Source organism: Oncorhynchus kisutch, linkage group LG27 (genome assembly GCF_002021735.2).
Source record: "Oncorhynchus kisutch isolate 150728-3 linkage group LG27, Okis_V2, whole genome shotgun sequence".
Lineage (NCBI taxonomy): Eukaryota > Metazoa > Chordata > Actinopteri > Salmoniformes > Salmonidae > Oncorhynchus > Oncorhynchus kisutch.
This window is the reverse complement of record NC_034200.2, coordinates 6459347-6475122: the sequence shown is the minus strand read 5'-3', so window position 1 is coordinate 6475122 and position 15776 is coordinate 6459347.

The following is a 15776-nucleotide window of genomic DNA, read 5'->3' as shown; positions in this document are numbered from 1 at the left end:
CCTATTGAGAAATGGCCGGAGCAGCCGGCCAAAAGTTAAATGGTTGGTCTCTCTTTCACCTTGTTTTACCAAAGCCAAATACCTTTGCAATAGGTTTGTGTATTTTTTTGACCTTATCATAAGGGTTCAATCCTTTTCGGTTCAAAATATTCTTCATGGCCGAATCCAAATCATTTCCCGCTGTTTGTCTGATATTTTCAGGACCCTGCATTTGTTTTTTAAGTCTATCCAACTCTTGTTGTGGCACCAAATACATTTTATTGGCCATCACACTCTGTGTTCAACCCCCACGTTTGGCAGCGATAAGGCTGGTGATGAAGGGCACGGCTATACTTAGTAAAGGTAGAAGAAAACCCCAAGACTGGTGTATGCTATGTCTTTTCTTTTGAAGACTGGCCCTTTTATTAGCGAAGAGTTTGATCGTGGTCTTTTGTCTCTTTAATTCTTTCAATTGTGTCAGGGTGAGTGGAATGTGTCCTTTGAGAAGATTCAAAGCAATCTCACATAGGGATAATATGAGATCTGAAGAACAGTGACCCAAGCTGGCCTTCCGTTCATTAGATGTTGCCCCAACTAGGCTTCTCAAGAGGGGCAGGTTTCTTTTTAAACGCAGATACAGAGCGGGTACTTTTTAGGAATGTACGCAGCCGGCCACTCCCACGGGAACAGACCGGTTCGTAGCCTCGGGTGTTCTGGAGGATTTGCTTTTAAATCCACGATTAAATTAGAAAATGGCGCTTTGGTAGCGTCCTCATAGCTCTCCATAAAGTAGGATTTCCTTCCCGGGTACATCTGCTGAGTGTTCATTTGTAGTTTGTCTCTAAGGTTTTTGAACAAAACCATGTCATTGACGTTCAAACTAATGGTATGGCTATTTTTACCTTGGTGAAACATATTCTGCACCAAGTAAAGCACGGACAGGTTTCTATGATGAGTATATTTGGTAAAAGCTTGTGCAATTTCGGGATGTTCGCTACCTGCAAATAGCATATCGTCCAAAACCAGCAGATTGTTTTTGTGAGGAGGGAGAAGTTCATCATCAGACAGGGATTCAGGTATTGCCACGCCCTGACCTTAGTTTGCTTTCTATGTTTATAGGTTTTGTTTGGTCAGGGTGTGATCTGAGTGGGCATTCTATGTTGTATGTCTAGTTTGTCTGTTTCTGTGTTTGGCCTGATATGGTTCTCAATCAGAGGCAGGTGTTAGTCGTTGTCTCTGATTGGGAAAGATATTTAGGTAGCCTGTTTTGTCATTGTGGGTTGTGGGTGACTGTCTATGTTAGTTGCTTGTGTCAGCACAGTTCGTATATAGCGTCACGGTCGTTGTTCATTTATTGTTTTGTTCAGTTTACTTCGTGTTTTTGTCATCCATTAAAATGATGCATTCACACCACACTGCGCTTTGGTCCGCTTCTTACGACGATCGTGACAGAATCACCCACCACAACTGGACCAAGCGGCGTGGTAACGGGCAGCAGCAACAGCAGCGGCCAGCATCATAAGACTCATGGACATGGGAGGACGAGTTGGACGGAAAAGGACCCTGGGCACAGCCAGGGGAATATCGCCGCCCCAAAGCAGAGCTGGAGGCAGAGAAGGCAGAGAGGCGCTGGTATGAGGAGGCAGCACTGCGGCGCGGTTGGAAGCCCGAGAGTCAGCCCCAAAAATGTATTGGGGGAGGCACACGGGTAGTGTGGCGAAGCCAGGTAGGAGACCTGCGGCAACTCTGCTTGCCGGAGAGCGAGAGGGACTGGGCAGGCACCGTGTTATGCTGTGGAGCACACGGTGTCCCCGGTGCGGGTGTATAGCCCGGTGCGCTATACATTCCAGCTCCTCGTATTGGCTGGGCTAGAGTGGGCATCGAGCCAGGTGCCATGAAGCCGGCTCTACGCATCTGGTCTCCAGTGCGTCTCCTTGGGCCGGCGTACATGGCACCAGCCTTACGCATGGTGTCCCCGGTTCGCCAGCACAGCCCAGTGCGGGCTATTCCACCTCGCCGCACTGGCCTGGCTACCGGGAGCATGCAACCAGGTAAGGTTGGGCAGGCTCGGTGCTCAAGAGCTCCAGTGCGCCTGCATGGTCCGGTCTATCCAGTGCCACCTCCACGCACCAGCCCTCCGGTGGTAGCCGCCCGCACCAGGCTGTCTCTCCATCTTCTGCCTACAGGGGCTCCCTCCTCTCCAGTGCTGCCAGAGCCTTCCTCCTGTCCTGAGCCGCCAGAGTCTCCCGCCTGTCCAGCGCTGCCAGAGCCTTCCTCCTCTCCAGCGCTGCCAGAGTCTCCCGCCTGTCCAGAGCCACCAGAGTCTCCCGCCTGTTCAGAGCCGCCAGAGTCTCCCGCCTGTCCAGAGCCGCCAGAGTCTCCCGCCCGTCCAGAGCCGCCAGAGTCTCCCGCCTGTCCAGAGCCGCCAGAGTCTCCCGTCTGTCCAGAGCCGCCAGAGTCTCCCGCCTGTCCAGAGCCGCCAGAGTCTCCCGCCTGTCCAGAGCCGCCAGAGTCTCCCGCCTGTCCAGAGCCGCCAGAGTCTCCCGCCTGTCCAGAGCCGCCAGAGTCTCCCGCCTGTCCAGAGCCGCCAGAGTCTCCCGCCTGTCCAGAGCCGCCAGAGTCTCCCGCCTGTCCAGAGCCGCCAGAGTCTCCCGCCTGTCCAGAGCCGCCAGAGTCTCCCGCCTGTCCAGAGCCGCCAGAGTCTCCCGCCTGTCCAGCGCCGCCAGAGTCTCCCGCCTGTCCAGGGCCGCCAGAGTCTCCAGCCTGTCCAGCACCGCCGGAGTCTCCCGCCAGCCAGGAGCTGCCAGAGACGTCAGCCAGTCCCGAGCTGCCCCTTCATTTTCATAGTTTTGAGTCACGCCTTTGGCTTTCAACACCACTTGATTGTCTTTAGTCCTAAAAGCATAGCTTTTGGGACCACAGGAGGACCATTCTGTGATATGGTCACCATCTTTGAGTTCCAATCACCATGTTTGCTTACATAGACCACAGAGTCTGTGTAGTGGTAAAGAATCTGCCTCTGAAGCTGCTCCATGAGGGTGCACAGTTCAAGTCGGCCATAGGCCGTGGTAAATGCTGCAAGAAACACATTTACATTACCCGGGGGTAGAACCCACTTCTTGTTACGCCTCCATTGCACCAGGGCAATGTCTTGACTCAAGAATGAAAAATGTAAAATTTCGTATTGGTCCGAAAAAACAAATTCCCAAAATTCTTCGGGGTCTTTAATGATCGACGTTGTTAGCATATTGCATCTCTGCGAAAGCTTACCCCAAAGCGAGTTCAAGTACAATTTTGACACATTCATTTTGGTTTTGAGGTATCCTTCACAAGTATATCCACATCATTGTCACAGTATGATTCCATCTCTTTATGGAAATCAAAGGTGCTATGTCTTACTGTCTCGTACCACGTCATGAATTTCTCACGCTCACGCTCAGATTTCCTGAATTAAAATTAAGTTGAGGTCATTTCCTGGTGATTGGACAGTCTTTTTGTCCAACAATGAAAAAACAAACAACAAAACATTTGTAAATCACTTAATAAATCATTTAAAGATGCAATCTGTGATATTTAGCACAACAAATTCGTAACAGATTGTACGATTATTTATTTAAATGTTCTATGTTTTGCAGGATGTATCATACGAAATGGATGACAGTACACAAATGGATGACAGTACACAAATGGATGACAGTACACAAATGGATGACAGTACACAAATGGATGACGTCGAACACAAAAAACAGGGACCACTTTTGGCTCGTGAGCACCACTTTCAAAATATTGGCGGAAATGTATACAAAAGATTGAGATTTAATAATAAATCACAAACATTTTATTGTTTGGAGACTTTTGCTTGCATCCCAAATGGCACCATATTCTCTACATAGTGCACTACTGGCTTTGGTCTAAAGTAGTGCACTTGATAGGGAATGGGGTGCAATTTCAGACTTAACTTTTGTATCCACACTTTCAGGTATGAAGACTGAGCTAAACTGCAGAAGCCTAATAGCTTGACTGGAATGCTCCATGAGAGGTATTGCACTACCTGGTTGTGTATCCTTACATCAACCTAAATCCTTGCATATCAACCAACGGCTGAGAAGATGGAAGAAGAAGAATAGACATCTGGCTCATTCTACTGGCCAAACGGTAAACTGTGAGTTGCATCGTAGCTCATTAGTTACACTGTCACACACTGGTACTTCTGGGTCGTGTTCATTTGGAACCAAATGGAAGAAACGGACTGAAACAGGGAGAGGCTATCTGAATTTCTCCAATAAGAAACACTGTTTCTGTTGCAAAACTTTTTGCTACAGTGTGCACTAATGAAATCCACTCTGGTGAGTTTCATTGTGCAGCCTCACAGTGGCAGACCCAGTTCTGAATATCCAGAGTGAGAAAGGAATGTACAGTATGAACAGAATTATAATATCATTTTTTATAAAAGGTGATGCTTAAAAGGTCCGTTGTGATGACTTTGTTTTTTCTACCATTGAATCATGCATTATAATGAAGATTGTTATGATCATATTATTCATTTTTGGGATTGAAATATGGGAAGGAAATGTAGAGCTAAATTGTGTTTATGCAGAGGAAAGAGCGTTATTGGCTTGTTAAACCAGCCTGATCTCACAAGCTTACATTATTTTTCACTGCACGTATCAAGGGAAGTGAAACGATCGTGAGCGCAATGGTCAGTCTGGTTTCACGAAGTTTGAACCTGAAGAAGAACTGAGCTACAAGCATAAAAAAAGCCTGTTTACGAACAAAAACCAAAAGGATCAGAGGACAGTGTGCATCCCAAATGGCACCCTTTTCTCTATAAAGTGCACTACTTTTGAACCCTCTGGTCAACAGTAGTGCACTATGCAGGGAATAGGATGCCATTTGGGATGAAGACAGATTGTGCAAAGGAAGTGAATGCTAATGCAGATGACAGAATAGGAAACTGTATCAAAAGGCTGTAAAGAATGCCAACAGATGAATAAAGCGGAGGTAACACTCGTGTAGAGTGTGTGTGTGTGTGTGTGTGTGTGTGTGTGTGTGTGTGTGTGTGTGTGTGTGTGTGTGTGTGTGTGCTAGGCTGTTTCTAGCTTTTTGGGGGCCCTAAGTGAGATTTGGTTACACCCCCCACCTCACAGGCAAAACATTTTAGTGGCCCCCCTGGAATTCTCCCAAAAATATCTATATGGCAGAGAGAGCATTTTGCAGTTTTAAAACACATTTCCTGCAATTGTACACATTTTGCCATGAGGTCGAAAGAAAAATGTGACATTTTAAAGCTGATTTTCTGCAGTTTTTGCCGTTTTGCCATGGGAGGAGAGAAAATATTGCAGCATTAAAGCAAATGTCCTGTAATTTTACACATTTTCCCATGACTTATGCCAAGTTCATATGACATCAGTGAGAGTGACTAACAAAATCCATTAGGGCCCCCTAGAGGTCAGGGCCCCTAGGCACGTGCCTTGAGTGCCCAGTCAGTAGTTCAGCTATGATTACTACAAGGTTAAGATAGCTGGCTGGATGAACTTACCTAGCAATCTATAAAATGTTAGCTAATTCAGTAACTGTCAGTGACTGACATAACAAGTGGGAAACTGCTGATGCATTGCAAAATTTAATTTCAAAATTGCACGTTGTGCATTTTACTTTCCTAACTAACAGTGAGTTGAGACACTGACCAACTTCCTGGTTGGGGGCCCCCTAACGGCCGCTTACGTCACTTATGTCTAGAAACGGCACTGTGTGTGTGTGTGTGTGTGTGTGTGTGTGTGTGTGTGTGTGTGTGTGTGTGTGTGTGTGTGTGTGTGTAAAGCGGAGGTAACATTACCGGTAGCAATGAGCCAAGAGCACTGACCCCGCCAAGTACAATACCCCCTAATTTCTCCTCCTCTCTTTTTCTACTCTGTCCTTCCTCTTCCTCTGTCTATCCGTTAACCCCTCTCTGAACCTGTTATTACAGTGAGGAAGTGATTTGGTTTAATATAAATATATAATATTTAATATAAATATTCAGCATACCAAAAACTATAATGGTAAGATTCTAGAGCAACTTCAAAACTGCCAAAGGTGAAGTGACTGAGCCAGAAAATAAGTGCTTTCAAGAGAGGCTTCTTAGTTGTGCAGTTCGAACTCTGAATGACCACCATCATCCAATACGGGGGGAAAAATGTATCTAAAATATTTTTGAGGGATGCATTTTGACATATAATGCAACATGTATTTGAAATGCATCTGAAAATGTATTTGTGCATGTACATGAAATGTAACACAAAAACTATTTTAAATATTTCACATACAATCAGGAAATGCATCCAAAATATATATTTGACATGCAGTTCAATTAAATGTAACATAAATAAACACTTAATTACCCCTTAATATGTAAATGTTTTATTTAAAATAATTCTGCAACTGAATGATTGCATCTAGTGGGGTGTTCCATCTAGTTTCATATCTGTAAAGAAAAAGAAAATGTTGAATCAAATTGGGGAAAAATTATAGATTGCTTGAGCGTTTATTGAAAACATGTTCAACTAAAGTTCAATCTTACCTTCAATACTCATACTGAGCCTCACCTAGTCTCAGACATCAGGCAGGCATACTCAGTTAGCACCATCGATGTTGCTGTGGACAGGGGAATGAGTAATTAGGGGTATTATTAATTGCAGATCAGCAATTTTGAATTTAAAGTGACATACATTGTTCTGAAAAAGGATTGCAGCTAACATTTTTCTTTCACATTTAGTATATTTCCTTGGACAAAATTCTTAGCAAGCCTTGTTAATTTCTGCTATCAATTATGTTATGACCTTCCAATGCTGCACAGCACATTCTCTCTCAAGCCTATGGAAACAAAAGGGGACAGACACATTTGAAGAGAGCTATTGAAGTAATTAGAAACAAACATGACTGTCAAAGCTGACAAAGTCATGAAGCTATCTTATATCTTCACATCTTTAAAGAAAAAGGAAGTGGTGAATCAAATTTGAAAGAAATGTACATTACCAAAAGTAATGCATCAAAAATTCAAAAATAATGCTTCTATCATTAAGATTTCAGGCACCATCTGTTTGCATCCCCAATGTTTCTGTGGAAAGGTTAGGGGGATGTATTAATTGCAGATCAGCAATTTAGAATTAAAAGGTGCTACATGGTTTTACATGTTCTGAAGATTTGCAGTTAAAAATGATTCTGAAGCATTTAGTCTATTCCCTTGAACATTCTTACCTAGCGTTGACCCACACAATTCCAAGGCTTGTTCATCTCTTCTGTCATTTGCACGTCCTCGGTTCTGCACACTTTATTCTCTCCATTCAGCATATGGAAACAAAACAAATTCTCAAATACATTAAAATCCCTTTTAGGCCTGTGTATTAAATGTAACAAAAACCAATGGAGAGGAAACAACAACAGAAGCTCAACAAAGCTAAGGCGAAATTGCATGGTATCTACCTCTAAGATAGCGAGCGGTTAGCAGTTAGCATGAATCCTTCTAAAATACATTTAATTAGCGTTGTTCTTGTGGACAAGAACCACAAGACTCACAAGATTATATTATACACACTATATTCAAACTCACTCACACACACTACACTGGCACTCTCACATAAATCCCACAAACATTCACATACACTACATACGCACACACACACACATATCCAACACAACACAAACACACACAAACGCACACACACGCTGCTGCTACTCAGTTCTTTATTTTACTCTTATTATCATCTATTCTGATGCCTGGTCACTTTACCCTGCCTTCATATACAGACACCTGATCTGGTACGGTTACTCCCTGTATATTCCTCTTACATTATATTTGCATAATTTTTTAAAACTCTGCATTGTTGGGAAGGGGTCAAAAGCAAGAATTTCAGAGGAAAGTCTACACCCATTGTTTTCGGTTGCATGTGACAGATACAATTTGATGTAAGTACTTCTTATACAAGCACACATTTGTAAAAAATAAACAATTTAAGAGCCAAAAGGTGTATAACGGAAATAAATTGTTATCCTTGACTTGCAAAAAAAAGTGAGCTATCTACTTTTTTGGGGCTATACTTATGGATAGGAAAAACCCACTCGGTCAAAACACCTAAATTATTCAGTACCAGTCAAAAGTTTGGACACATCTACTCATTCAAGTGTTTTTCTTTATTTATACTATTTTCTGCATTGCAGAATAATAGTGAAGACATCTAAACTCTGAAATAACACATATGGAATCATATAGTAACCACCCCAAAAAAAAAAAATATCTAAAAAAAAATCTACATTTTAGATTCTTCAAAGTAGTCACCCTTTGCCTTGATGACAGCTTTGCACACTCTTGGCATTCTCTCAACCAGCTTCACCTGGAATGCTTTTCCAACAGCTTCAAGACAAGTTACCACATATGCTGAGCACTTGTTGGCTGCTTTTCCGTCACTCTGCAGTCCAACTCATCCCAAACCATCTAAATTGGGTTTAGGTCGGGGTATTGTGGAGGCCAGGTCATCTGATGCAGCACTCCATCACTCTCCTTCTTGGTCAAATAGCCCTTACACAGCCCAGAGGTGTGTTGGGTCATTTCCTGTTGAAAAAACAAATGATTGTCCCACAAAGCGCAAACCAGATGGGATGGTGTATCGCTGCAGAATGCTGTGGTAGACATGCTGGTTACGTGTACCTTGAATTCAAAATAAATCACAGACAGTGTCACCAGCAAAGCACCATCACACCTCCTCCTCCATGCTTCACGGTGGGAACCTCACATGTGGAGATCATCCATTCACCTACTCTGCTTCTCACAAAGACACGGGGCCTGGAATGCAAAAATTATGAATTTGGACTCATCAGACCAAAAGACAGATTTCCACTGGTCTAATGTCCCAAGCAAGTCTCTTCTTTTTATTGGTGTCCTTTAGTAGTGGTTTCTTTGCAGCAATTCGACCATGAAGGCCTGATTCATGCAGTGTCTGTTACTTGAACTCTGTGAAGCATTTATGTGGGCTGCAATCTGAGGTGCAGTTAACTCTAATGAATTATCCTCTGCACCAGAGGTAACTTTGGGTTTGCCTTTCCTGTGGTAGTCCACATGAGAGCCAGTTTCATCATAGCGCTTGATGGCTTTTGCGGCTGCACTTGAAGAAACCTTCAAAGTTCTTGAAATGTTCCAAATTGACTGACCGTCATGTCTTAAAGTAATGGCGGACTGTCGTTTCTCTTTGCTTATTTGAGCTGTTCTTGCCAAAACAATTGACTTGGTCTTTTACCAAAGGACTATCTTCTGTATACCACCCCTACCTTGTCACAACACAACTGATTGGCTCTAATGTATTAAGATGGAAAGAACTTCCACAAATGAACTTTTAACAAGGCACACCTGTTAGTTGAAATTAATTCCAGGTGACTGTCATGAAGCTGGTTGAGAGAAGGCCAATCGTGTGCAAAGCTGTCATCAAGGCAAAGGCTAATTACTTTAATGAATCTCAATTATAAAATATTTTTTGATTTGTTTAACACTTTTTTGGTTACTACATTATTCCATATGTCTCATTTCATAGTTTTGATGTCTTCACTATCATACCACAATGTAGAAAATAGTAAAAATTAAGAAAAGCGCTTGAATGAGTAGATGTGTCCTAACTTTTGACTGTCTGAAGTTTACATACACCTTAGCCAAATACATTCAAACTCAGTTTTTCACAACTCCTGACATTTAATACACTTGATTTTTTTTCAGCTTTTATTTCTTTCATCACATTCCCAGTGGGTGAGAAGTTATCATACACTCAATTAGTATTTGGCAGCATTGCCTTTAAATTTTTTAAATTTTGGTCAAACGTTTCACATGCCTTCCACAAGCTTCCCACAAAAGGTTGGATGAATTTTGGCCCATTCCTCCTGATAGAGCTGGTGTAACTGAGTCAGGTTTGTAGGCCTCCTTGCTCACACATGTTTTTTCAGTTCTTCCCACAAATGTTCTATGGGATTGAGGTCAAGGCTTTGTGATGGCCACTCCAATACCTTGACTTTGTTGTACTTAAGCCATTTTGCAACCACTTTGGAAGTATGCTTGGGGGTCATTGTCCATTTGGAAGACCCATTTGTGACCAAGCTCCTGCAGTAAAGCACCCCCACAACATGATGCTGCCACCCCTGTGCTTCACGGTTGGGATGGTGTTCTTCGGCTTGCAAGCCTCCCCCTTTTTCCTCCAAACATAACGATGGTCATTATGGCCAAACAGTTCTATTTTTGTTTCATCAGACCGTAGAACATTTCTCAAAAATGTACAATCTTTGTCCCCTTGTGCAGTTGCAAATGGTAATCTGTCTTTTTTATGGCGGTTTTGGAGCAGTGACTTCTTACTTGCTGAGCGACCTTTCAGGTTATGTCGATAAAGGACTTGTTTTACTGTTAATATAGTTACTTTTGTATTGTATCTGTTTCCTCCAGCATCTTCACAAGGTCCTTTGCTGTTATTCTGGAATTGATTTGCACTTTTCTCACGAATGTACGTTCAACTCTAGGAGACAGAAAGCGTCTCCTTCCTGAGCGGTATGATGGCTGCGTGGTCCCATGATGTTTATACTTGCGTATTATTGTTTATACAGATGAACGTGGTACCTTCAGGTGTTTGGAAATTGCTCCCAAGGATGATCCAGACTTGTGGAGGTCTTGGCAGATTTCTTTTGATTTTCCCATGATGTCAAGCAAAGAGGCACTGCGTTTGAAGGTAGGCCTTGAAATACATCCATAAGTACACCTCCAATTGACTGAAATTATGTAAATTAGCCCATCAGAAGCTTCTAAAGCCATGACATCATTTTCTGGAATTTTCCAAGCTGTTTAAAGGCACAGTCAACTCAGTGTATGTAAACTTCTGACCCTCTGGAATTGGCATACAGTGAATTATAAGTGAAATAATCTGTCTGTAAACAGTTGTTGGGAAAATTACTTGTGTTGTGCACAAGTAGATGTCCTAACCGACTTCATAGTCAAAACTATAGTTTGTTAACAAGACATTTGTGGAGGGGTTGAAAAACGAGTTTTAATGACCAACCTAAGTGTATGTAAACTTCCGATTTCTAAAATATAAATGCAAAATTGAACAATTTCAACGATTTACAGTTACAGTTCATGTAAGCAAATGAGTCAATTTAAATAATTTCATCAGGCCCTAATCTATGGATTTCACATGACTGGGCAGGGGCGGGGTGGGCCTGGATGTGCACCCACTTCTGGGAATGCTTGCAAAACAGACCAAACAGAGCAGGCTGGATTGAGAAGTCAATGAGAGAAATACAACATTATTATTTTGTTGTTAATTTGTTTTAAAATCTAAAGGCACAACCAGTGTCTTAAGTAGTTGAACATGTTTTACTACAACATCGAGAAAGTGACAAACTGCCAAGTTTTTGAGACCTGCACATGCTCAGTTCGTCGCGAGACGACCATTAGACGCAATAACTTGTTTCTATGCATGAGCTTAGATAGCCAATGTTGCCATGACATCGCCTTCAAGTGTGATTGGGGATTTTTATTGGAGAAGCAGTTTTAACATATGTTCATACTGTACTGCCTTTGGCTATAATGACAAGCTATCATTGTAAACACTACCATGTGAATACCATCTATGCCCATGAAATAGGAAGCAATGTAACACCCATTCAAAACAGCTTAAATGTTTGAACTTTCAAACTACATTTCAATCGGATACAGGCTTTACTGAATGGACAACAAAGACAGAATGCAATATGGAATTTGTATTTAAATAGATTGGGGTAGGCCTCCTCTCTGAAGAAATGATCCTTTGAGGTAGATGTGGATGACAGATAATCCCTTAGCATGGCAGCTGGAATCGAAAATGAATCACCAAGAAGTAGGGACACAGCAGAGCAGAGGTTGGATCTAAAGATTGAAGACAAGTTAATTAGATATCAAAGACATGCATGCAAAGTATAGAACAGACGTGCATTCTGCTGTCATGGAAATAATTCAATGTTTACTCATGCAAGGTGCGCTGAGCGTAGGATTAAAAACAACGTATTATGTGTTTTGTTCAAATAAGACATCTGCAAGTACATCTACCCAACAACATATTCCACAATGTGAAAAGTATGATTAACATGAAACGCTAGCTGAGTGTTGAGCCCAATAGTACATGCCGAAATACGGCCCAATGCTAGCGTGCTGTGTGCTAGCATTGTAACATTTGAAATATATGATTATCAAATAACCATCAAACGACTGTAAGCGTGTTTGAGATTGGGTACTCGCAAGATTGAGGTACTTTAGCTATGTGTAGTTAGATTTGAGGGATCATTGGGCTGCGGGGATGGCCGATTGATTTGGCCTGACGTATGACGTGTAGGCAGAGAATGACCACCAGTTAGCGGACCCCCATAGTGCTGCTATCATTAAATTGTTTAGAACAGCAGCATTTCCGAGTGCATAGGCGGTGACACCGGATCCTTGCTGGTTGCTGGGCAGAGGCGAGGGAACTCCTGGGAATGGAAATGATTATGAATGACAGACTGCCATGTAAGCGCCTAAGAAGGGTAATGATTACATTGGCTGACGAGCGTCCTTTATTAATTATGACAATTGCGGCTTAACTTTCACGGTGAACAGTTATGCGTTTCCCTTGCCATACATGGCCCCCAAACCCCACAGATGGGGCACCATCTGTGAAGAACTTGAGGGAATCCGAGGACACAGGCATCTCATCAAAGAAAAAAAGACATGCCGTTCCAGCTATTAAGCTACATAGACCAAAACCGGAGGTCTGAACGGCAGCCCTAATCCAGGATTACTCGGAACCTGGACTGAGGAAGCTAGCATTAGGAGCCATGATATAAAGGCCCGCCCTCGAGGGATGATCCGCATCACAAAGTTAAGTTGTCCAGTAGAGACAATAAGTCACATTTCCTGATGGGCTGCCCATCAGTGAAGGACTACACTGATTCGCAGATCCGTAACAGTTTATCTAGGGGGAGGGAGGTGCACATATTGGTGCTGTCTGGAATTATGCCTAGGAACTCGAGAGAAGTCAGGGGTCTGACAGTTTTCTCCTCTGACAGCTATGAATTTGTTCAGAAGTATTGAGATAGCGTGGCCTGAATTGTCGGGAGGGATATTGTTAACCAGAAAATTTATCTGGTTAATTTAGAAGATGCAACACGAAAGGTAAATGGCAGTTATCCAACACAAGGCTTCAGACAGAGAATTTAAAATATGGGGCTACTCCTGCACCCGAAGGAGAGCCTGACAACTAAATAATACTGCGATTCCCACATGACACATGACAATGTTTAATTGGCCATTTTGAGCAGTGGAGTGGCAAGATTTTGAAAGCATCTGTGATGTCTACTTTGGATAACTTGGAGCCCGTAACCACCAGCTTTATGAGCTTAATAGCATGATCCACGGCAGCATAATACAGACAAAAGCTTTGTGGGGAATGCTCTCATTAACGCTGGCTATCGGGACCTGAGCAGGGCGTCAAAAATGGAACATTTCCTCCCCGATTACGGACATTTTGAACTTAAAGAAAGGAGTGGAAGCAAAGGAGCCAATTAAGGAGCTTTTCTTGATCTTCTTATCCAACACTACCAGCAATTGGCTTATTGAGAGCGGACTGGAGATTCTGAACTTTGTGACTACCCACCTTAAAGTAATCTACAAAGGGGGTGCCAGGATGGTACCACAGTTAGTGGCCAGGGCTTGGATGTTGACTGGAGTGGAAGTTTCTTTCGAATTTCTTTGAACCTTTCCCCTTCCAGGAGGCCTTCGGGGGGCATAACCGGCATGGGCAGACAGACTTGGGGTGAGGATCGAAGCATGAGATGCAGATGTAGAGGAAGATGCTATTATAGAAGGTGCAGACATTCTCATTAAAATGACTGCATATGGGGGTGTTATTATGAAACTTCACCTGGTGTCCCTGGAGGTCAGACTTGACAATGAAACTTGGCGCTGGATCATGGAGGACCTCTGGAGGCTTAACTCTGAAAGCAGCTTTTAGGCACACCTCGGGGGCCTGCCCTGGCTGGCCACAATCTAGGCAGGTTAGGACCCTAGCAGTGTGTAAACATGGGCACTCCGGAGAAGAACATCTCAGGACCCTCACTGCTACTTTGGACAGTGTAAGTGAGGCTGGAACTGATAACGGAAGCAGAGCTGCCTCCTTCGATCACTTCGAGTCATGCTTCAATAGAGCCCATGGTGTCGAGGGCACCGGGTCATTGGTCACGGCCACAGCAAGAGGGGCCTTGATGAAGGTAGCCTCAGCGGCGGGGTGGGGAGTAGAAGAAGAAGGACCAGCCTGGTCGAGTGCACTTCTGCCCTCACGTCTTGGAATCTTCCCCTTTGCTGATGAAGCCGATTTCTGGAGTCTTTTGTTGCCTCTGGGTGAACCAATGACAGGATTCCATCATCTGGGCGGCAGGGTAGCCTAGTGGTTAGAGCGTTGGACTAGTAACCGAAAGGTTGCAAGTTCAAATCCCCGAGCTGACAAGGTACAAATCTGCTGTTCTGCCCCTGAACAGGCAGTTAACCCACTGTTCCTAGGCCGTCATTGAAAATAAGAATTTGTTCTTAACTGACTTGCCTAGTTAAATAAAGGTAAAATAAAATAAATAAATAAAATATGGGAGTTGCAGAGAAGAGCACATTTGTAGCCAGTTGGAGGAACTCATGCCTTCCACCACTGTGATACCCTTATCGGCCAGAATGCCCAGAAGTTGGGCGTTTCTCTCACTCCTTCTTGGGGAAATCCTGGTCGTAGAGGAATCACCTGGATTGCCTGGGTGTGGGAGTAGATTGATCGTTGAAACAAAGGGGATATTTCTCCGTCTGACACAGAAAGCACTGACCATCGTTTGGAAGACAACACTAGTGACCCCATATTATGCTTACTGAAAAGATATACAAGTGACACCCATTCAGACCAGCCTTAGTGATTGAAGTTTCTTAAATCACATTGTGGTTTTATCCCGTGGGGTATCACAATGCTTGAAATTCTGCATTGCACTGAAAGTGTTATTTTGACCAGCTTTTTAACCTGGGGGGGTCAATTATTAGGCTTCTTTGGTAAAATAGAGCTAGATCTGAACTTTCATTGATTATTTGCTACTTTATCAGCTATTTGTTTATCTGATCAGTGGCCCTTTGTTTTCCACTTTAAGTGTGTGTTAACACTTCCCCTGGAATCTTATTCCTTCTCTGTCTTTCATTAGAGAAACGCTTGGTCACCCTCTTATTCATAAGCCAGGGCTGAGTCCCAAATAGCACACTATTTCCTATATGGTGCACTACCCTGGCCAGAAGTAATGCACTATTATATAGGGAATAGGGTGCCATTTGGGACACAGTCAAGAAAAGCAGTATTCTCCTCACGGATGTTTCTCTTTATGTGTTCCCTCCAACAGGACACCGTGTACAGACGCTCTTGGCCACATGCAATGCGGGCAGCGAATACAGAGGCATTGAGGGCATGCTAAGGGGTATTTCACAAATGACACCCTATTCCCTATATAGTGGCCCATACAAAAAGAGTACACTTCATAGGAAATAGGGGGACATTTGGGATCAAACAAAAAGAGAGGGGGATAAACAGCAAGATGCCCAAAAGAACAGGTGGCCATCTTCAAAGAAATTGATATAGCATACATGATTTAATGCAATTGACAACTAGAAAACTTGCCCCCCTTCCAAAATAGATGGAAACAATTCAGTGTAGTGTTCATTTCGTAGAGATATGTTATTTATATTTGGTAAATATGACTAAGGGGTTAAA